The 25,123-nt window shown below is 44.6% G+C and overlaps 1 protein-coding gene across 2 annotated transcripts in view; it reads right to left on the bottom strand.

Moving 5' to 3' along the window:
- Positions 1 to 24,259, bottom strand: part of LOC124002142 (leucine zipper protein 1-like) — a 75,303-nt gene extending 51,044 nt beyond the window's left edge. For both annotated transcript variants that reach the window (XM_046309450.1, XM_046309449.1), the window contains exon 1: positions 24,010 to 24,259. The gene's annotated coding sequence lies outside the window, so the exon portion shown is untranslated. The remainder of the gene's footprint in view (positions 1 to 24,009) is intronic.
- Positions 24,260 to 25,123: the final 864 nt, after the last annotated feature.

The raw sequence follows: 25,123 nt of genomic DNA, 5'->3' as shown, positions 1-25,123 counted from the left end.
TTGTGCTGTCTGTCAATGTAGCCATTGACTAGAGGCGGTCTGAGGACTGAGAAGTCGGTCAGATATGTACCACATTTCGTTGCTCAGCAATTGTCTCATGCATGACCAGACAATCGTTTTTGGCTGGCCTGGCCCAACAACAGTGCTCCATTCATTCCATTCTGGCCCTACGTCGAGCACTACTTCTCCTCTCAAACACGGGTTGCCACAGAAGACCAGGAGATATTTTGTTTCTTTCTTCTGACACATGAACCGGTTTTGTGCAGTAGCATTCCATGTGTTTCATTAAGCACAAAGAATCCACCGTTAAGACTATATATATCTGGTATGGATTTTCAAGTGGGGAAGAGGGGGAATCATCCCTATAGTGACATATAAAAGGAACATATGTCAGTGAGAAGAGAGGAAAGATTGAAGGAACACAAGTTATCACAGACAGACGAAAGAGAGCCTGAAATAACAGGAGGACCCCCCCCTCCCCGCTACAGTACACTGGTAACTGCAGACATACTGATTTAATGTATACCCCCCCTCCCCGCTACAGTACACTGGTAACTGCAGACATACTGATTTAATGTATGCCCCCACCGTGCCTACAGTAGGACTATTCCAGTACACCCTTCGCTACAAGGATGTTGCTAATTCAAGGATAAACCCTTAGTATTGGGCAGCTCATGGGACATTCATGAGCTGTCACACAGTAGTCATTGAATACACAAACAGATCTGCTGAATAATGGCATACTGGACATTCTGTTTAACTGGCAGGTAATGCATCAGGTCCGTTTGTCACAAGGAGCCCAGCAAACACACAAATGACCACACAGCGTTGTCTCAACGTTGACTCCAAGTTGCTCAACAGGCCTTGCTACCTTTACACTCATAGACATGGATCCTCTAGGTCAGTTGAATGGCAGGGACTATTATCATGCTGTTTACAATTTAAACTACGACCACTAGCAGCACGGTGTACAGAGCTAGCAGCACGGTGTACAGAGCTAGCAGCACGGTGTACAGAGCTAGCAGCACGGTGTACAGAGCTAGCAGCACCCCAGTTTGGGGCCTTTAATAAACAACATTGAGCCGCCTTGAAGAACTTATCAACACAAGTCAAATCCAGGCTGATAAAGCCCTCTACCGGTGTGTATATTTCTAAGCACCTCGTCTTTCACACACACACACACACACACACACACACACACACACACACACACACACACACACACACACACACACACACACACACACACACAAACCAGCCAAACCAGCCAAACCCTCTGACCCACCTGGCGTGAGTCCTTTGGGTAGAGATTTGACCCAAATATTGTCACGGCTGGTACCAATAACTACCAAACGTGCAAACCCTGCTACCCCTACCTCCTTCAGAGCAAGCTGGCACAGCGAGCTGTTTTCTAATCTCGTCGTACTGTGTTCCAGAGTACAGAGCAGCAAATCACAAAGAATTTACACGTAACAACAAATATACCTCATGTAGTTTGTGGGTGGCCATTATAAAATGACCTCTCCTAGTTCATCGGTCATCTGACAGTGAACAGTTTTAGCTTAAACCAGGAGACATATTTGTTGATATCATGTGATCAAATCTTTCTGGATTAGTACCCTCTTGTTCTTACTGGTAAAGGGCAGATCTCTGGAGTCCAAATTAAATCAGCCCATGACAGATGTAACAGAAGTTGCGTTTTACATGCCAGTCGGGGAATGTTATGGATGGCCTCTGGCATGGAGTGATGGTAACAGTGATAGGATACAGGATATCAGAAAGCCAGAGGATTGAACCTGTGAAGCAGAGGTTTGAGCTACAATTATGAAAGAAATAGAAATAGATGAAGAAAAAGGCTAGATCGGTCAAAACAAAATGGGGGGGAAAATGTATATAAAGAAAAGATTGAAAGCCAGACAGCTATGTAACGACAGAGAGAGCAAGGGAAAGAGCAAGGGAGAGAGCAAGGGAGAGAGCAAGGGAGAGAGCAAGGGAGAGAGCAAGGGAGAGAGCAAGGGAGAGAGCAAGGGAGAGAGCAAGGGAGGGAGCAAGGGAGAGAGCAAGGGAGAGAGCAAGGGAGAGAGCAAGGGAGGGAGCAAGGGAGAGAGCAAGGGAGAAAGAAAGTGAGCGGGGGGAGAGCTCACGTTCAATTTCCTTACCGCAACATTTCAGGGCATTAAAATACATGCAGGGTTCTTTCTGCGCTGGAGCTAGTTTGCATGGGAGCCCATTTCCTGTGAGTGATTAGCAGGGAAGTGGATAAGGAGGGGGCTGTGGTTCGCTCTGAGAGTTCTTGGATTGTTTTGTCTGCGAGCAAAGGAAAGGAATGCCCAAATTAAACATGCTGAACAGGATGCCCAGAGAGGTACGAAACCGGGAAGGGTGGAAGGGAGGGGGAAGGGGGGTGAAGGGGCGAAGGGAGGGAAGCAGAAAACAACAAAGAAAAGAATAGAACACCACATAGATTTTTCAATTTCAGACAACAAACCTTAAGTGCATACCACCCACTCGTATTCACATTCCATCAGATAGGGATGGTGCACAGGAATGTTGTATCGTGTTGATAGAGCAGCCATACGCCCCACCAGAAGGAGCCCGTAAAATCCTTTATTTCACTCAAAACCTGAACAACTTGTAGGGACTGTAGACAGAATACAAAGGGAAAGCCAGCCACTTCGTGGAAATTGACGCCTCACTTCCAGACAGACAATCTAAACACCTTCTGGCTGCCAGGCCAGACAGCATCCCAAGCAGTGTCCTCAGAGCATGCGCAGACCAGCTGGCTGGAGTGTTTGAGGACATTAAAATCTCCCACTATCCCAGTCGGTTGTCCCCACTTGCATCAAGGTGTCTACCATCATTCCTGTAACCAAGAAAGCGAAGGTTACTGAACTAAATGACTATCGCCCCATAGCATTCACTTTTGTAACCTTGAAGTGCTTTGAGAGGCTAATTAAAAGGACCATACTACCACCTTACCCGACACCCTAGACCCACTACAATTTTCATACAGCCCCAACAGATCCACGGACGACGCAATCACCATTGCACAATCCCACCTGGACAAGAGAAATACCTATGAAGGAATGATGTTCATTGACTACAGCTCAGCCTTCAACACCATAGTGCCCTCCAAGCTCATCACTAAGCTCAGGCCCTGAACATCTCGCTGTGCAACTGGGTCCAGGACTTCCTGATGGGATGACCCCAAGAGGAAGATAAGCAACACCTCCCCAACGCTGATCTCAACATGGGGGACCCACAAGGGTGCGTGCTCAGTCCCCTCCTATACTCCTTGTTCACCCATGACTGTGGTGCCACGCACGTCTCCAACTTAATCATCAAGTTTGCTGACAACAGTGGTAGGCCTAATTACAAACAACGAAGACAGTCTACAGGGAGGTGGTGAGTGCCTTGGAGTAGTGGTCCCAACAAAATAACCTCTCACTCAACGTCAACAAAGTGAAAGAGCCAATCGTGGACTACAGGAGACAGCATGCCCACATCCACATCAATGGGGCCCCAGTGGAGAGGGTGAAAAGTTTCTCAGCGTGCAAATCACTGATGACCTGAAACGGTCCCTTTACACAGACAGTGTGGTGGAAAGGGGAGCATATTTGGAACCTACTTTGTTCAACTAATCTCACCTCATTTGCTCACGTTGTATATAGACTCATTTTTCTACTGTATTATTGACTGTGTTTGTTTTACTCCATGTGTAACTCTGCATTGTTGTACGTGTCAAACTGCTTCGCTTTATCTTGGCCAGGTCGCAATTGTAAATGAGAACTTGTTCTCAACTTGCCTACCTGGTTAAATGAAATAAATCAAACTTGAATTTAGGTCCATGTTATTTAATTCCGTCTGTGAGTGTGTTGCATAGGGAGTTGTGTGTGCAAACGATTCTGTAATGGACTGTTGCATGGGCTTCGCTCATCATGACACTTGTTGGCCTATGCTTAATTTTTTATTCACCATGCATTCATCATGCTGTATTTACATGTCTGTATTTCAAATGGTAGAATAAGTTGCTTGTGTTACTGCAAGTGGTTGTTATAGTTTTTGCAACAGTTCAAGCACACCGCCTCACTCTGCTCGATATCACTAAGTTTAAAACCAACATAAGCCCAAACAACCAGACAGCACTCCAGTCTCCTTTTCACCTCATTTAACACCCGCTTTACATTTTTTTTTAAGTCAGTCATGACAAAGCACAAATGGGGAGGCTTTCCTCTTTTGTTCTTCATTGTTCCTCTATTCTTCCTGAAGCAAGGGCGGGGGCGGGGACATCACGGATTCCCATTAGACTCACCCCTTGAAGTTTGCAGTTCCTCAAAGCATATGCTTTTGACCCTTTAGTGTGTGTACTTTATTGTATTTTATTATTTTTTTATACTTGGGATATTGCTTTTCAAAAGTAAAAGCTCAAAAATAGCAGGAGGACATCTTTAAGGGACACTTCAGGATTGTATCTACTTCCCCAGAGTCAGATGAACTTGTGGGTACCATGTTATATCTGCGTCCAGTATGGATCTCATTGCCAAAATCCTGAAGTATGCCTAGAAGTCTTTTTTCCCCCCTTTTTCAACCGGCTTTCGTTCTACACTGTACACCCCAGAATGGAAGGGAGTAAAAGCAGCAAAACGATGTACAGTTACTTGACAATTGTCATCGTTATCACAAAAAGCAGTAATACTAATACTTCCTACTATTTCTGCTCCTCGTCATTTTAAAATAGTTACAGAACATTCCCCAGGCCAACCCACACAATAAGGTGACTCACTTGGGTAAAAAAAAAAGGTATTTCTTGGACTTGAATTGATTCGTATTGCTTCCTTATAAGGTCTGCTGCCCATTCAGGTCTTTTGTGTTTGGCATGTCGGAGGGGCCAGATGCTTCTCAGACCTCCAGCTCGGAGGGAGAGCAGATAAAACAGGACTTTAACTGCATTCTTCATGGCCGACGCTGGGGCCCACCTATCCACACCCATCCTCAGACCAGCATGAGGGAAGGAGAAAGGGAAATGAAGGCAGATTGTGAAAAAGGGAGAATTACAATGAGTTGGTCGGTCCAAGTGGGTGGGCGAAGGATTTTATTGGCCCTTGGCACCACCACAGTCACTGTTGTGCCCTTGTTTGACCAGGGAGGGGAAAACTCACATCTGGCACTTAGAGCCATGTTTATCAAAGTCATCAAGAGCACCAACACAGTAAAATGGCTGCTGTCTGTCAGTGGGGAGGGAAGGACCCGAGGATGCTGAGTGAAGCTGCATGCCAGTCAGAAAATGAGAAAGAGCAAACTGTGGCTCAATCAAGTAACTGAACCCAACGTGTAGAAGCATGACAGGGCATTGTTCAGTTCACAGCAAAGTGGAGGAGGGCCAGCTTAGCTAGACAAATATATCCAGACACACGAGAAGAAAATCATTAAAAAGGCCAGAATGTTGGATCATAAAAAAAAAAATGCAGAGTATTCCAGAACACAAATGAGCTAGTCAGGTCTAGGAGTGTTAAGGATTCCTGTGGAGCGTGCTGCCGCAGTAGCCAGGTCTTCCTGTAGCCTTATTACTCAGGACAAAGGAAGGCCCATGTCACCGAGGCAGGCAGGAACGCCAGACAAGGAAGTGCCTTACTTATCCTATTATGGCTGTATGCAGGTCCAATAAAAGGTTCCAAGTTTTATTAGTCGTATGGGACATGATATACATGTAACGAAATGCTTACATAACGACAGAATAAATCACCTTGTGACAGGTTGAAAGTTGCCTACTATACAGGGAAAACGGTGATTAGTAAGCATTTCAAACCTACTAGCAAGACGACTGAAGAAAACACACAATCGCTCTCGCAACTCGATGGGATTCTCCAGTTAAATGTCCTTTTTAGTCTAGGATAAATGCTTAATCTGTATCCGGGCAACCAGCCCTATAAAACAGAGATTTCACACTCAACTCTGGGTTAAGTAGGACATTGGAAGCTTAACATGGAACCATAAAACAGCATATGTGCCGTGATGTGGGTGAGTGACCTACCGATGGGCATGGAAAAATAAGGGAAGGATGGGTATAAATGAGGCTGCATGAGGGCCTTCCAGATGGCAGGACGATGATGCCTCACACATGGGCCGTGTGTGTGTCTCCTCAGCAGACTCCTTCGCTAGACCAGGCCAAAGACAACACGGCACTCCAACCAGAGAGGTTAGAGAGAACGGATCAAACAGTGAGGACGGCCCTATTTCTATCTTCCCAGCGCCTGGATACAGCAGTCAGACGGGACCTAGCGACTTGAAACGAGGCTTCAAAATTCTTCAAACATTTCTATTTTTACAGCTATTTTGCGTCACGAGACTGCTAGCATGAGGAGTTCCAAAAGCAACCGGCTGGTTGGGGGCGGGCGAGAGAGAGAGACACCCAACCCACTCGCGCACTGCCCCTTTTCAAAGAGCTGATGGAGTTTGTGATGGATCGGGCAGAAAAATAACACTGACGAAAGCTTCCATCCAGACATGTTAGCACATATGATTATGGAAAGTAAAATAGTTGTCACTTTTTTGTTTGCATCAGAAGAAAATAGAGTAGACTCTAGAGGGGGGAGGAAAGGGAAGCATAGCGTCTAAACATTCATCACCCAGAGAACATGTATATTTTCTGATCACAAGAAAAATAATCCAGAAGGAATTTTGTTTTGAAAGCCGCCTGTTTAGATCCTAGGCTTAGGAGGTAGGAGAGGAGAGAGAGATGGCAGGGGGGAGCAGTGATTCCACATGTATGCTCTACAGTACAGTGCAGAAGGATCGACAGAAATATAGGGCCATAGTAATTATCCACATAGAATTACAGAACCATGGCCAGAGGCAACAGTAAACATAATTGACACAATCACTCAAAGCTAGTTTTAGACCATTCACATCCAGACTAGAATAAAAATGTGTGGTTTTGGAGTGGGAGTATTACGAATGACAGGAAGAAAGAGGGAAGATCATATTCAATCTTTGAAGATGCTGCGGGCAATTCCATGGTAATGGAGTGATACTGTACATGTTTAAAGTGAAAAATCAGTCAAACGTTTGGACACCTACTCATTCAAGGGTTTTTCTTTATTTTTACTACGTTCTACATTGTAGAATAATAGTGAAGACGTCAAAATAATCTAAATACATTTAATATTTGATATTCTTCAAAGTAGCCTACTTTGCCTTGATGACAGCTCTGCACTCGTGTTATTCTCTCATCCAGCTTCACCTGGAATGCTTTTCCAACAGTTTAACACTTTTGGTTTCTACATGATTCCATATGCATTATTTCATAGTTTTGATGTCTTCACTATAATTCTACAATGAATAAAATAGTAAAAGTACAGAAAAACCCTTGAATGAGTAGGTGTGTCCAAACCTAGGACTGGTACTGTACATATCAAACAAATACCAATGCCAAGGGTACATTTCCACCAAAGATTCTACAAAAACACATCTACTTGAAGAACAAGTGCAGACGTAAAGTTTGGTGCTGTTGGTGCCTTCATTCTGTTACCAAACATTGCATATGCTCTGTTCAAGTAAATGTGTTTTTGTACATTTTTGTAACCATAAACGCAATTGTTTAAAATCTGGATGTTTTTATTTATTTATGAGGCATGTCTTACAGTGTTTTGACCATAGGAATGTTAAGGGGATTGTTTAAAACACACTTCCTTCCTTCCTTCCTTCCTTTCTTTCTTTTTCAGGGGAAATTGTTAAAAGTAGTCCTTGTGCATAAAGTTGTATGCTTTGTTTAACTTAGCAATCATTGGTTTGTGTCTCAGCATCACTCTGTTACCATGGAATTGTGCTTTCTCAATGTTGTTACTTACTGCCCCACACTCACTTCCAGGCAACCAGCACACAGACCACAGTACCTGCCTGCAGGGCCATAACTACACATGAGAACACCAAGGTCCAGACCTCGGGCATTTAAAAAAAAAAAAAAATGAATGTATTTTTAGGAACTCAGTCGGGGACTCAACTTAACAGTGGAGAGTTAGAATAGCAGAATACACAAGGTGTATGTTGAATCAGCAGAGATGTTGATACAGGTGTCCGTCATCCCGCTCTCTTTCTCACCCTCCTCTTCGTCCCCATTCTCCCTCCCTTTCCTCTTGTTCTCTCCCTCTATCTTTGGGGGCAGACCAGAGAGGAGGCGAGCTATCTGTCATTCAGAAAGGCTAAGCAGCCATCCAGGAGCGCGCGCTCTCTTTCACACGCATGCGTTATAGTCAGCCGTCAGACACCGAGAGAGGGGGCCAGAGCGGGATGTTTAAAACATGCCTGGTGGTTGCCACAGCAATGTGAGCCAACGGGTCATTAAACTCCCACTCATGGATATCAAGGCTAGACAGAGGCCAAGACTGTTATCTCAGGGTCCGAGTGACATCACTCAGTGAGGACTCATTCACATGTAGTCCAGCAGGTCTCTCCCTCCCCCTCTCTCTTCGGGCTGAAAACAGAGAGGACCAGAGGGAGAGTGGCTGTAAGATAGGGATGTGAAAAATGGACAATTTTCCAAACCATAAAAAAAAAAAAAAAAAGTTTTCCTTTAAAAATCACAATGCAGAGTATGGTCCTACTGTGTATGACCACTAAGGGGAGAATTAAGTTCTCTCACATTGCTGAACAACTGGCTCCTAAAGTCCTTTATCGAGTGGCCACTTCTTGTTGTGTTCGATAGTGATCACTCTAGTTTGCAAGTGTTTTGGCTAAAATTAGCATTGAGACGATGCACACTTGACGTCCCAACTGCAGTTTATCAATATTCCAAAATTCTAAATCTATTCGCCAGCACGGTCTCCTGCGCCCGTCTCGTACATGACTCGGTCGATGAAACATGGTCTCTCCAGTCTCGTACATGACTCGCTCTATGAAACATGGTCTCTCCCGTCTCGTACATGACTCGCTCTATGAAACATGGTCTCTCCCGTCTCGTACATGACTCGCTCTATGAAACATGGTCTCCCCCGTCTCGTACATGACTCGCTCTATGAAACATGGTCTCCGTCTCGTACATGACTCGCTCTATGAAACATGGTCTCCCCAGTCTCGTACATGACTCGCTCTATGAAACATGGTCTCCCCAGTCTCGTACATGACTCGCTCTATGAAACATGGTCTCCCCAGTCTCGTACATGACTCGCTCTATGAAACATGGTCTCTCCCAGTCTCGTACATGACTCGCTCTATGAAACATGGTCTCTCCCGTCTCGTACATGACTCGCTCTATGAAACATGGTCTCCCCCGTCTCATACATGACTCGCTCTATGAAACATGGTCTCTCCCGTCTCGTACATGACTCGCTCTATGAAACATGGTCTCTCCAGTCTCGTACATGACTCGCTCTATGAAACATGGTCTCTCCCGTCTCGTACATGACTCGCTCTATGAAACATGGTCTCTCCCGCTCTATGAAACATGGTCTCTCCAGTCTCGTACATGACTCGCTCTATGAAACATGGTCTCTCCCGTCTCGTACATGACTCGCTCTATGAAACATGGTCTCCCGCGCCCCCGTCTCGTACATGACTCGCTCTATGAAACATGGTCTCCCGCGCCCCCGTCTTGTACATGACTCGCTCTATGAAACATGGTCTTCCACGCCCCAGACCTGACTCGCTCTACGAAACAAAGGCACTGGGGCAGAAATAGACTGAGAAATCTGTAAAAACGTTTTAAAAATTATTCTACATCTGCCAGGCCTCGAATTGCCATGGCAGTCGATGCCCCCTAGAGTGTGGATGTAATGCCCACATCAACAACAAAACATGCCTGAATATAATAATTGTAATTCCCTACTCCAGGCTGCCAAATGGCCCTGCTCCAAAGCACCCCTCACTCACATGGCTCTCTCAGATATCGCAATTCTTATTAGCCAATGACAGTCACGTGTTCGTGCCCTTTTCACAGGAATCCCAACTTCGAAGTAGGCAACTAGTGAAGACGGACATCAGGGATGCAACAGAGCACGTTGAATTCAAAGGTGCATATTGGAGATGGTAGAACTGTCCACATTTACTTTGTCAGACAACAAGATGAGTAACGAACAGCAAAAGCACTAGCCTAAGTCACTCTACTTTCCCCAATTTTACAAAAGTTGACCTATTCTATTGGTCAGCTTGTCATTCTGTGCCAGAAATAAATCTTCCAAAAACAGACTCTGGGACAGTTGTGGGGCGATAGATTAATACAACCAAATTAATACAACCACAGTAAATCAAAACACTGTTTAATAAAAGCAATGAGGCTGATGCAACAGATCAGTAAGTTTAGCTTAAAGTGTTGATAAACTATTAAGGCCATTTCTTCACATTATAAGCCCGGCAATGTGCACACTGCAGTAAGGCTATAAGCAGGAATGTTCCATATTGCAATTAGCGGGAAAACACTGTTCTCCAAAGCACACCGCATGGGTTGTTAATATGAGTAGGATTGTGTCTTTGTCTGCTGTAAAACTAAATTAAGTTAACATGAGAGAAATGCTGGTTTCAATGGCATATGAGGAAGTGCTTAGAAAACAATCCTATGGTCGGAACATGGTAAGACATGCATCATAAATAAATAAAAACATCCAGATTTTAAACAATTGCGTTGATGGTAAAATAGTTTCAATGTTGACCGCCTCCGCTCAGATTGCAAGGTGGGTGATGTTGTGGTGCGGTTTGGCTCCTCCCTCCTGTCAGCGTATGACCGAATGTAGCCAATACACACAGGCCATCACCTACACTGAAGTCAAATCAAGCTTAATTTATACAGCACATTTCAGACATGGATTGCAGCGCAATGTGCTTCACAGGAAAAAAACATTAAACTATGAAAATAAAAACATTTACTACACAACAAACATAAGAGGAAAAAACAAAAGAACAATAAAAAGGTCAGCTAATTATTTATGTACATTTACATACATGTCTTAACAGAATGACTAGTGTTTTTTTAAATTGGCTATTTAAATGGCTCGGTGCGCTGGCAGATTGGGCACCTCACCAGATTGGGACCAAATGGCCTTACCCCTAACATCACAAAAATCCAGGCCTGACTCCTGCACAAATTATGTGCAAGTATAGTGGTCGCTAGTGATGTAAATCAACTGATTTAGCTTGTTGTAGCCTGTGTTACTGATAAACACAGGGATGGAATTTTAGCTAGCTAGTTAAGGATGTTGGGGCACGGCACTGATAAACAGCGTGCCACTTGTCACTTATTAACGGCAGTTTGACAGCTTGCCTTTCAGCTCAATTTTTCAAACTGAACTACGATGAGGTGGAGTGCTTTACATCTGTGACAAATCATATGAAAGATCCATATCTCCTCCTAACGTTACAGCATTGTTGCGTTGGGTATTTGTTCAATTTACATTTTCCCTTTATGATGATCAGTTCCTTCTAGGGGTAGTTTTGTGATAACTGCACTGTGATAAAAAATATATATTAAAACATTTGGTTAGGGATTTTTTCTTAAGCTTTAACGTCCCAATTTCAGTCAAATATTTGACCGTTTAAAATGTTCACACTCCTAGTGTAAGATCAGGGCCTGTATTCACAAAGTCTCAGAGTAGGAGTGCTGATCAAGGATCAGTTTAACCTATTAGATTAATAAGATTATATGGACAGATCCAAGATAAGCACTCCTGCTGAGATGCTTTGTGGATACTGGCCCAGGACAGTTAAGTTACAGTAGTCTTATGCCTGGTGCTTATGTTGGCTTACTTCAAAAATAAATTACTAGATTATATTTCTTATGGCATAATTGGCTACAGCAGGCAGGGCTGTCACTCTCTGAACAAATGAGGTGGCTTTGGTTGCTAGGTGCTCCAGGTTGTTGCCTAGATGCCCTCTCACTGACACCAAATACGCTAATCACAGCTCCCGATCCTTCTAGAGGTCATGTTTAACAAGCAGCCTGCGGTTCCTCCCCCATACCCTCTCTTTCGCACTCCAACACTCGCTCTTTCTCTCTGGTTAAGAAGTAAAACAAAACATAGCAGCAAGGCTAGTTACGAGTTAAGAACTGCCAAGAACAGAAAAATAACACTTTTTACCCACGTCTCTCCCTATTCATCAATCCATCCTCCCCTCACACACGTTTTACCCACGTCTCTCCCTATTCATCATCATCATCCATTTTACCTCCTCCTATTCATCATCCACGTTTTACCCACGTCTCTCCCTATTCATCATCATCCATCCTCCCCTCACACACGTTTTACCCATGTCTCTCCCTATTCATCATCATCCATCCTCCCCTCACACACGTTTTACCCACGTCTCTCCCTATTCATCATCATCCATCCTCCCCTCACACACGTTTTACCCACGTCTCTCCCTATTCATCATCCATCCTCCCCTCACACACGTTTTACCCATGTCTCTCCCTATTCATCATCATCCATCCTCCCCTCACACACGTTTTACCCACGTCTCTCCCTATTCATCATCATCCATCCTCCCCTCACACACGTTTTACCCATGTCTCTCCCTATTCATCATCCATCCTCCCCTCACACACGTTTTACCCATGTCTCTCCCTATTCATCATCATCCATCCTCCCCTCACACACTTTTTACCCATGTCTCTCCCTATTCATCATCATCCATCCTCCCCTCACACACGTTTTACCCATGTCTCTCCCTATTCATCATCATCCATCCTCCCCTCACACACGTTTTACCCATGTCTCTCCCTATTCATCATCATCCATCCTCCCCTCACACACGTTTTACCCATGTCTCTCCCTATTCATTATCATCCATCCTCCCCTCACACACGTTTTACCCACGTCTCTCCCTATTCATCATCATCCATCCCCTCACACACGTTTTACCCATGTCTCTCCCTATTCATTATCATCCATCCTCCCCTCACACACGTTTTACCCACGTCTCTCCCTATTCATCATCATCCATCCTCCCCTCACACACGTTTTACCCATGTCTCTCCCTATTCATCATCATCCATCCTCCCCTCACACACGTTTTACCCATGTCTCTCCCTATTCATCATCATCCATCCTCCCCTCACACACGTTTTACCCATGTCTCTCCCTATTCATCATCATCATCCATCCTCCCCTCATTTTTACCCACGTCTCTCCCTATTCATCATCATCCATCCTCCCCTCACACACGTTTTACCCACGTCTCTCCCTATTCATCATCATCCATCCTCCCCTCACACACTTTTTACCCACGTCTCTCCCTATTCATCATCATCCATCCTCCCCTCACACACGTTTTACCCATGTCTTTCCCTATTCATCATCCATCCTCCTCTCACACACTTTTTACCCATGTCTCTCCCTATTCATCATCCATCCTCCCCTCACACACGTTTTACCCATGTCTCTCCCTATTCATCATCATCCATCCTCCCCTCACACACGTTTTACCCATGTCTCTCCCTATTCATTATCATCCATCCTTCCCCTCACACACTTTGAAGTGTACGAGAGACACCTCTGGCAAAGTCTGCCAACCACACATTTGCTGTCAACGTCTTCTCATCTCAGAGTTCCTAGAACAGCAGCAAGCTATCGCTCTGGGAGACCAAATGTCAACAAGAGCCCCTGGGATGAACTCCTGTAGCTTGTGGTATGCTGGCGAGGCCAGGCTGGACCAGCCGGCCATCTGCCAACCACAGGCCTAGAGAACTAAAAACAGAGGACCGTCTCGACCGAAAAAGCAACAGAAAATAAGAGGCCCATCTTAAATCCTGCGAGTGAAGAAAAAGATGCTTAGGAAAATGTGTCTAGCTGAACTACCATGGTACAGGAGTTGAAAGACCCATTACAATACTCAAAGTAGTACAACAGTCCGAGTAGAAATGGCTATAAAATGCATGTCAGCTCCATTTCGATTCAGGAAGTACAATGAAACTTCAACTCCAATTATTTTTCAATGCTTTTCAATGAGGAAAATGTGGAATTGGAATTTGGTTTACTTTTCTGAATTGACTGGATTTTAAATGGAATACTCAGGGGTAAAAGTTAGAGGATTTTGAGACACCTTTGACTTCAGAGATAGGCCTATTGTGCAAAGTACCAGCGTGTGTGTGGTACATGAAGTCATCTGAGACGATCGTTCAAAAACAGGTTATGTAATGTAGACAGGTACAGTCCTGTAATAAGAATTTGCTGTGGATAGATAAGATATCCTGCGAATTAGAGTCCGATGTTCACCTTCCTCACTAGTCATTTTCCCACATGAAGAATGCACCTTGAACCACACAGGAATGGATTCTGAAAAATGACAAATATTTATCCCTTTTCCCGGACGTGCCCCCCCCCACTCCCACTCTTTCCAGCCCACTAACGCACAACATTCCAGTGTTTTCAACACTGGTACCACACACAATGTTAAACACAACACAAGTTTCCACCCTGATATCCCTTTTAAGGGTAAGCACTTCAGCTATCTTTTCATTAACTTCCAAAAATACCCCAGGAACTGGGCTGGAAAGGACCCTATGAACCCCTGGAACTGGGCTGGAGAGGACCCTATGGACCCCTGGAACTGGGCTGGAGAGGACCCTATGGACCCCTGGAACTGGGCTGGAGAGGACCCTATGGACCCCTGGAACTGGGCTGGAGAGGACCCTATGGACCCCTGGAACTGGGCTGGAGAGGACCCTATGGACCCCTGGAACTGGGCTGGAGAGGACCCTATGGACCCCTGGAACTGGGCTGGAGAGGACCCTATGGACCCCTGGAACTGGGCTGGAGAGGACCCTATGGACCCCTGGAACTGGGCCCTGGAAACTGGGCTGGAGAGGACCCTATGGACCCCTGAAACTGGGCTGGACCCTATGGACCCCTGGAACTGGGCTGGAGAGGACCCTATGGACCCCTGGAACTGGGCTGGAGAGGACCCCATGGACCCCTGGAACTGGGCTGGAGAGGACCCCATGGACCCCTGGAACTGGGCTGGAGAGGACCCCATGGACCCCTGGAACTGGGCTGGAGAGGACCCCATGGACCCCTGGAACTGGGCTGGAGAGGACCCCATGGACCCCTGGAACAGGGCTGGAGAGGACCCCATGAACCCCTGGAACAGGGCTGGAGAGGACCCCATGAACCCCTGGAACTGGGCTGGAGAGGACCCCATGAACCCCTGGAACTGGGCTGGAGAGGACCCTATGGACCCCTGGAACTGGGCTGGAGAGGACCCTATGGACCCCTGGAACAGGGCTGGAGAGGACCCTATGGACCCCTGGAACTGGGCTGGAGAGGACCCTATGGACCCCTGGAACTGGGCTGGAGAGGACCCTATGGATCCCTGGAACTGGGCTGGAGAGGACCCTATGAACCCCTGGAACTGGGCCGGAGAGGAGGGAGGACTCATGTGAGAACAGCGGGCCGTAGAGGACTCATGTGAGAACAGCGGGCCGTAGAGGAGGGAGGACTCATGTGAGAACAGCCGAGGGACTCGTCGAGAAGCCGTAGATGAGAATCGTTGGGAGCCCATGATGAGAAATATTGGCCTGTCCAGAAGATTCAAGGGACACACAAAAGAACTGTAGCTGAGGAATTAAGGAGAAATCTCATAACTTTTTTCTCCCTGTTAACTTCCCCTTCCATCCCTCTGTCCCAGTTCAACCGCAGTGACTCTACATGATTTTTGAGCATTTACCTCCTTTTCTTTTATTCAAAGGATTGCATTTCGTGGGCCATTCTTGAGAAGCCTTTTTGTATAGGCACAGTGTAGCCTACTGTATCTGAACAGGACCCTTCTGAGTTCAAAGTCACAACAGGGCCTGGACGTCCATGATAACCATCCAAGTCAGTCCATTACCGTGGGAGAAAGTACTCAAAACATGGAGTAGCTGCTTCTTTGTGCCAACCAAATGTTGACCCAAAGTGGCGAGGGGCAACTGATTAAACATGAGAGAACTTATCGCCTACAACACTTTGCCACCAACACAATTATTGGCATGAGTACAATAATGATCATGTTGGCTTTCTCTAGTGGGTGACTAGGAGAAAGAGAAGTTAACAAAATACTTTCTTTTCTATGGTCCAATCACAGTCCAAAGAATCATGCATACCAGGATGTTATGATGGCTCTGCAGAAAAACAGAAAAATATCAAACTAATACAGGTCATCATGCAACTAAGCAGGAACATTTTAATATTCTGGTGTTGCAGCAATGACAAAATCAGTCTCCGTTTCAGAGACAAGGAAATGGAGGATGGCTCAGCAGTAGGGATGTGCATCTTTCCTTTTCAAGACGATTCGATACTCATCTCTGAAACATAGTTTGAAACAATTCGGTTAGATACGATATGAATCACTAACAGGTCGACCGACTATGATTTTTCAACGCCATTGCTGATTACTGGAGGGCACAAAAAAAAAATCAGATACTAACTGGTATCGGATTTTTTAAATATATATATATATATATAAATTTAAAAATATATATATTTGTAATAATGACAATTACAACAATACTGAATGAACACTTATTTTAATACATTAATAAAATCAATTCAGTCTCAAATAAATAATGAAACCTGTTCAATTTGGTTTAAATAATGCAAAAACAAAGTGTTGGGGAAGTAAAAATGCAATATTTGCCATGTAAAAAGAGCTAACGTTTAAGTTCCTTGCTCAGAACATGAGAACATATGAAAGCTGGAGGTTCCTTTTAACATCAGTCTTCAATATTCCAAGGTAAGAGGTTTTAGGTTGTAGTTATAGGAATTATAGGACTATTTCTCTCTATACCATCTGTATTTCATATACCTTTGACTATTGAATGTTCTTATGGGCAATATAGTATTGCCAGCCTAATCTCGGGAGTTGTCTTGAAGTCATAAACAGAGCAATGCTTAAAGCACAGCAAAGAGCTACTAGCAAATGCAGGAAAGTGCTGTTTGAATGAATGCTTACGTCCCTGCTGCCACCTACCATCGCACGGGTAGACCGCTCTATCAAATCATAGACTTAATACAATAACACAGAAATACGAGCCATGGTCATTAATATGGTCAAATCCGGAAACTATCATTTCGAAAAGAAAACATTTATTCTTTCAGTGAAATACAGAACCGTTACGTATTTTATTGATCGGGCGGCAACCCTAAGTCAAAATATTGCTGTTACATTGCACAACCTTCAATGTTATGTCATGATTATGTAAAATTCTGGCAAATTAGTTATCAACAAGCCAGGCGGCCCAAACTGTTGCATATACCCTGACAGCCTGCAATGAACGCAAGAGAAATGACAATCTCTTTAATTAATATTGCTTGTTAACATGAATTTCTTTTAACTAAATATTCAGGTTTAAAAAAATATATACTTCTGTGTATTGATTTTAAGAAAGGCATTGATGTTTATGGTTAGTTACATTTGTTCAACAATTGTGCTTTTTTTTGCAAATGAGCTTTTGTTAAATCATCCCCCGTTTTGCGAAGTAGACTGAGTCGATGATAAATTAACAGGCACTGCAGGACAAGCTAGTTAACCTAGTAATATCACCAGTTTAATGCTAGCTAGCCACTTACTTTGACTCCTTGCTGCACTCACGTAACAGGTGGTCAGCCTGCCACACAGTTACCTCGTGGAATGCAATGGGCGTCCAAAAATGCAGATTACCGATTGTTTTGAAAACTTGAAAATCGTCCCTAATTAAATCGGCCATGCCGATTAATCGGTCGACCACTAATCTGAAGCAATGTGTTTAAATCACCTCTGTAGCCTATTTGTGCTGCCCAACATGGAGGACTTAATAAAGCTTGCATTACAAACCTGAATGTTCTAAATATAAATATATATTAAACAGTATGAGACAAGTGAGGTAGAGACAAGAGCAAGCGACAATAGGTTTAGAGATAGTGGACCATATGGGTAAATCATTCAGAATGGTCTTTTTTATGGTCCCTGTTCTGACCAATTGCTCATATTCCAACACATTCCTTCACCGGCACACCTCCTATGCTAGCCTCTAACACTCTTTAACGGATCTGTCGAAAGCCTCCAAGCTCATATCAACTCACAATACAAACGTGGCAGCCATGGAGAGGCTTTCCCAAGTGCACTGTCTTGAGGTCTGGAAACAAAGGCTACAAAGTTCACACAAATGAAATGATTAATGGCTCCGGAATTTTATCTCAAGTGTGTTTATATCTTTCCCCTCAGAAAGAGGTGTAGGTAAATGTATCAACATCCAGCTAATGCTACAAGTTAATTTAGCTGAGCCAGCCAGCCCACTGCTCATCACCTACAAGAACAAGAAAATATTTACTATTACAATTACAATTGGGTACAGAAAAATATAGCCTTTGAGACATTACGTACTGACAGTATCCTAAGGGACGATCTGAGGCACATCCCATTGATAACATGAAGGCTGCCATCACATAGCCACATGCTCCAACAAAAAAGACCACCAAGGAAACGCCACTCTTGGTTCCGATTGCCAGATCCAATCGAAGCATCCAACAATGAGCTGCCCATTTTGCACCCTTTTGACACTAACGAGGCCAAAACGAGTCACTGGTAAAAAGGATCAACGCAAAGCCACCCAAGACCCAATCATGTTGGACCCTTCAACTGTACCGTCATCTTCCTGCCAACACACACTATCCGTCTGCTTGTGGCATACCCAACCCCAAACATGCACAGACAAACACCAAGCGGAACTCAAGTTACCCCCGGGCTTTACCATACAGTGGCCTGCTCTACTGGAGACGCCCACCCATGCTTACAGCATAACAACAGTGACAGTAGAGATTTATTAAGCCATAGCTTAATTGTGTCCCCTTCAAATGACTCCTGTGCACCTGGAGAAAGGGAACAAATACCTGATGCCTGAAGTCTTTTGCACGACTCTATGGACGCTCCAGATTCCACGGATGTGGGCTAGGGTTTCAGTGGCCAAAGGCTAGTTCATTGTGTTGTAGTGGAAATGGAATTTAACATTAAAATAACACAAAACCAGGTTTGTTTGGTAAAAGAACGCATAGTAAGAAAAAATAATTCTAAATAATTCTTGCCATTGCCAAAGGCACCCTGCCCTACACAGGAATATAATGTTGCTCTGTACGGGATAAATATAGCCTGGTTTTGCCCTAGCTGACGTCTTTGGAGTGACAACAGATCTCCTCCTGTAGGTCAAAGGCCGTTCTTTAATGAGTGAGTGAACAGCACGAACAGTGTGAACTGGGAACGCTTTACTGAGATCAGATCAGTGGTGCTGCAAGAAAGTACAGACAGCAGACAATTGGTTTGAACTCCAGCTGAAATCACAGAGACAAGACCGTCACCCACCACCCACCAACCACCCACCACCCACCACTGATAAACGCGTGGCTGGGGGGGAAAGGTTTGAGGACCACTACCACTTTGCAGGGTCTTAAAGGCAGCATTGGGGGGAAAAAACACCAATAAACACACCTCAAAAAGGCAAAGCTAGTGTTAGCGGACTCCATAGAAGCATTTAGAACTCTCATATCGTACGTACCTTTTGCCGGCGCTCAGGCAGCAGTGTCCATCTGGCCTGCGTAGCATCAACACGAGACACTGTCCCGGATACTCAGACCATTATTTCATTATCACAATAAACGCGGGCTGTGTGCTTCACTAAACGAAATCATCTGCGCTATTTCAACAAGGTCCTTATTAAAGAAACCTGGAAAATCATTCTCTACATCGTTGACTTTGCTATCCCGGAAGAATAAGTATGTTCAGACATATATAATCTAGGGCTATAGACCGTTACAGTTCTATGAAATACACCAACACCGGAACACTTGACCTGCCCGGTAGTTTAAAAACCATCTTCCATTTAATCTCCAGACTGGTCATTTAGCCACTCTGTAATCCTCAGGTCCAGCTAGTAACTCTGATATTTACACTTATTGGACACCCATAATGATTACACGTTGGTTTCAGCCAAAGGCAGCAGATGCCATTTCATTGCATGCTTCCTTCAAGTGGAAAATGAATCATGTGTAAACTCAGGTCGTAAAAAGAGGGGGGGGGGATTATTACTTTGGCGACTGAACAAACTCTGCGCCTTTGCTTGCTTTCACTCTTGATCATAAAAAGTCCATTTGGAATGGCTAAGTTCACAGGCACTCCTACATTGTCTACACGATTCCAATTAGAGGTTTTCACAGATCCACCTGTACCCAGATACAACGAGATCCGATTTGGGACCGAGCAGGTCGGATCTGATATGATTGTCACGGGTATGTGTAATTTTAACTGACTCGTCTGGAAGGACCTATATACTGTAGATCCAAACATGACTGCTGCGGGGGAGAGCGAGAGAGCCATTTTTACGAGGGGCACTTGGGGCGGCAGCGTAGCCTAGTGGTTAGAGCGTTGGACTAGTAACCGGAAGGTTACGAGTTCAAACCCCCGAGCTGACACGGTACAAATCTGTCATTCTGCTCCTGAACAGGCAGTTAACCCAGTGTTCCCAGGCCGTCATTGAAAATAAGAATGTGTTCTTTTAACTGACTTGCCTGGTTAAATAAAGGTCAAATAAATAAAAAATAATAATTGTAGCTTGTTGTCGGCCAATCATAAGTCATCAAAGCGGCAATAGGTTACAGTCAAAGGGCCTCCGTGTGGGGCAAAAGTTAGGAGATATCTAATCAATGGAAGACGGAATTAACAGTTAAACGAGAAGGACAGGGTACAACGACCGAGAGCCAACAAGTAGACTGTTACAAACAACTCCATTCACATTATAACGTAACTGTGTAAGACCAGAAAGAGCATGCGACCTCAATTAGCCTAGCTAGTTAGCTTCTCGCGGTTTGATGCAGTCAAGACGGGTACTAGTACTCATATTGAATAATAAAAAGCCTAGCTATGGCAGATATTAGTCTACTGTAGCACAAGTCGGCTTGGTTGGTTGCGGCCTCTCGCTCCCTGCTCGTGTCACTCGCACACAGTAGCCGACACACAAAGTGCGGCCCCTGTTAGAGCGTCACTGCTCTTTACTTCCTCTTCCTCTCACTTCTTCAGCGCCGGTTAACTGCGGATGGGAAAGCACCACATCCATTTCTGAACGGGTCCAACTTTTTGGACCCGTGAAGGCTTCCAATTCCAATCCTCTGAAAATAGTCTTCAGACAACGTAATGTACACTATCAAGCAATAAAGAGTGACATAACCCCAAAGGAAAAACACCAGAGACCTACCAAGTGACCAGCCAAAGTTGAAGGTAAAGTTTGCTACAGTAGACTAGCACGAAGTGGCCAAATAGGAGGTGGAATAGGACAGCATTTTAGTTTTTGTACTCTCCACTGGGCCAACACATCCACTTGGCCAATGTTCGCACAGACAGAATATGAAGGGATTGCAATTCAAGTGTGGAGCTTTGCTTTGATTGGCATTGTAACCTCTCAATGGTTTGGCACGATGGCGTAAAATGGCCTTTTCCTTGGCTGGAAGCAGCTTGTGTTGACAATATTAATGACCATGTACTTCTGAATCCTACTAAGGCAGAAATGGATAGATTATTCCCCTGTATGCACAAATAGTGAATCTCCAATGCATGCATCTGTGCCTCTCGCAGTCTAACTATCTTGTACTTGTGTTTCCACCATCAGAAGGGGTGGAAGCAGTAGCAGAGTTAGTAGCTGGCTCTGGGACTTACTGGAAAGCCAGCAGTGATTTGCCTTCATGTCTGAAACAGATCCCCTCTCTATCTTTCTCCCTAGCTCCATTTATATCCCACGGTCCAACCTGCCAGACTACTACACCCCACTGCTGCTACTACTACTGCTGCTGAAGGAGCATTGCTCCCGTTCACCCACACACACCAACACAGTCATGAAGAAGGCACGACAACGCCTCTTCAGGAGGCTGAAAAGATTTGGCATGGGCCCTCAAACCCCCCCCCAAAAGTCCTACAGCTGCACCATTGAGAGCATTTTGACTTGCTGGGTCACCGCTTGGTATTGCAACTGCTTGGCATCCGACAGCAAGGCGCTATAGAAGGTAGTGCCTACGGCTCAGTATGTCACTGGGGATGCGCTACCTGCCATCCCTCTATACCAGGCGGTTATCTTTCTATTTCTCTCTCTGTATTGTTGGGAAGGGCCCGTAAGTCAGCATTTCACTGTTAGTCTACACCCGTTGTTTACCAAGCATGTGACCAATAAAATGTGATGTTCAGACTCAGCATTACATCTCATTGCTTTGACACTCGTTATATGTGGACTATGTATGTGGTCCATGTACACATACAGCAACAAACTTCCACAGGTATCCGAGTCACACACCCCTGCCATTACACACACACACCCCCCTCTTATATCCGAGATCCCTTTCATGCGTGAATTCGGAAAGCCACACTTGCGTTGCCCTCATGTTTGCGCTAGCAAGCAAGTTAGGCAGTGCTAGGTATCAACAGCTAATCTAGTATGGGTTGGAAACTACAGTGAGCTCTGATTGGTCAATAGCAAGGCAATGTCACAGAGTATTTGTATAAAGTTCAGCTTTCCCCAATTTTGGTGCCACCCTGTTCACTTCTCTCACCCATGCTCACGCCCAATGGTTGTTTCGTCACCCCCAACGTGATTTGTGGATCTCAGCTGTTTTACCGGAAATCCACCTAGAACATTGGGGCAATGAAACAACGGAGCCAACATCTGAAGCAAAGTGGGCGGGGGACCATTGGGTGACGCAAACATGGGTGGGGGAGCGTGAATAGAGTGGGACCAAAATTGGGGAAAGCTGATCTTTATGCAAATACTCTGCGACATCACGTTTCTATCGACCAACCAAAGCTCACTGTAATTTCCAGACCCTACTGGATTGGCTGTAGATACCTAGCACTACCTAGCCTGCTCGCACCAACATGAGGGCAAATCAATTCTTGACCATCTAAATGTACTGTGTTAAAAGGATTCTCAGCCATTAGGTGTTCACTTTGATGAGACGTGCAGAGTTCTGTATCACTGCCCAATTCCCATATTGCAGTGAAATTAAAAATAGCTATCTTTGGGGAAACTCCCTTCCCATGTCAAGTGGATCTTTGCAAAAAATATTGCCAACGATCAAGACCATCTCCAATTGTATCAGGCTGATATTTCCCTGCTGTCTTCACAATTTCAGCATGGACCTAAATGCATTTGATGATTTATCCATAGACATCCAGTTGAAGAACATTACCCATGGCTGTGTCAACACAGACTACTTGGGAGCCAGCTAAAATATTATCTGTCAAGTATCAATATAAAGGGTTTTTACTGCCATCTTACTCAGAACATTGCAATCGTTATTTACCTTGACAGTTGACCTGTTAAAAAAAAAGCGGCCTACTTTAGGCTACTAAATATTTAAGGTGACAGTGGACTGTGTAGTTGACTAAGAAAAAAAGTGGACTTTTTCGATTTGTGTTAAGGTGAGTGGTTAATAGTGTTGCGAATTCATTTCAAGAATTCGTTCGATCCGGATACATTGTTCTCGAGGAAAACATAAAAATGTCCTGTTCAGAAACCCCCAACATCACATCCTGATAGCGGTAAAGTTACGTCGCCACTGAACCCAAAAGTAGCCTAGCAACTCGTAATATTATGAAACGGTCAACAAGCGAGCTACGAAAGAGGAAAACTTCAAACTTTTACACAATTTAACCACCTGGCCGCTCAGCAGGACACAACGTTGTAGAAAGTTCAGACAGTAATAGGCAAATACCTGGCTATGGAAATATGTACCACTGGACAAAACATGTCTGACTTGATTAATAATGGAATCACGTCAGTTCTATTTCGTCGTTATATTTATTTCTGCAACATCCCACCCCGTTTTCCTACTGAACGTGGCCCAGGTTTTTAACCGCAGTCTGGTGTTTCGTGGAGGCTTCCTTTTGGCTGCGCCAGCAGAAGTGCAGGGGGAGGAGGGGTCAAAACTTGCCGCAGTTCGGAGTCTGCCCGTGTCGAACTCAGGAAGTTACAGCATCCTAGCACAGTTAAATGTTTCCATGTAGCAATATGTGAGGTTTTACAATAGCTAGTTCACCTACCTTGCGATGAAAGAATCTGCGATAGTCCCCAAATTCATTCGCTTAGTGCCGATTAGATTACTAGATTTGAACCAAAGACAAGTTATTTCACAGATTTCTGGTACACCAGCGGCAGAAGGCTTTTTTTTCCTACTTAACGGCGTTCGTTGTTTCTTCCCTCTATTCCCCGCCTGAGCTGTAGGATCAAACCAACACATTCCACCTTGTCCCTAACAATGAAAAAGGTGGGTTTTCCTTTGCGCCGGAAGACCCACCCCTTGTGTGACGAGCCTGGGTCTGACCTCAGCAAGAACGCCCTTCCCCGCTGTACAGTCCCGCCTCTCCTCAAGTCTCGCCCATGGATACAGAACGAAACACGTCGAATTCAGAGAAAAAATGACTTGAGCCTCTGAATATTAGAGCTTAGGCTTCCGCACATTGCAATGACCTAAAAAACAATGTCAGAAGAGTAAAGGGAATGTAGCCTAAGGAAGTCAGCCGTTTCAGAAAACTTTGCAGAAAAAACTTGACTGTATTTGGCCTGTCAATGTACAATATGGTATATCATATAATAAAACAATTTATTTTATGAAAGAATACAAATATTTGTATTGGGCTTTTGGGAAGAGGAACAGGCTGTTTTCATAAATAGGGTCCCTTAGGTCCCTATGTATAATGTCCCCCTGTACTGGCTAATATCTCACAGCAAGTTTTTGCAGTACAGGGCAGCATGTAGCCTAGAGGTTAGTCTGTCAGGCCAGTAAACGGAAGGTCACTGGTTTGAATACCTGTTGATGTGCCCTTGAGCAAGGCACTTACTCCTAATTTGCTCCAGTGGCACCGTAATAATATGGCTGACCCTGTAAAACAACACATTTCACTGCACATATTTGGTGTATGTGACAATAAAACACACACACACACACACACACACACACACACACACACACACACACACACACACACACACACACACACACACACACACACACACACACACACACACACACACACACACACACACACACACACACACACACACACACACATACATATATATATATATATATATACATACACACACACACAGTACCAGGCAAAAGTTTACTCATTCAAGAGTTTTTTACTATTTTCT

The sequence above is a fragment of the Oncorhynchus gorbuscha genome, linkage group LG17, assembly GCF_021184085.1.
Source record: "Oncorhynchus gorbuscha isolate QuinsamMale2020 ecotype Even-year linkage group LG17, OgorEven_v1.0, whole genome shotgun sequence".
Classification (NCBI taxonomy): Eukaryota; Metazoa; Chordata; class Actinopteri; order Salmoniformes; family Salmonidae; genus Oncorhynchus; species Oncorhynchus gorbuscha.
This window is presented reverse-complemented; position numbering and strand designations above follow the sequence as displayed.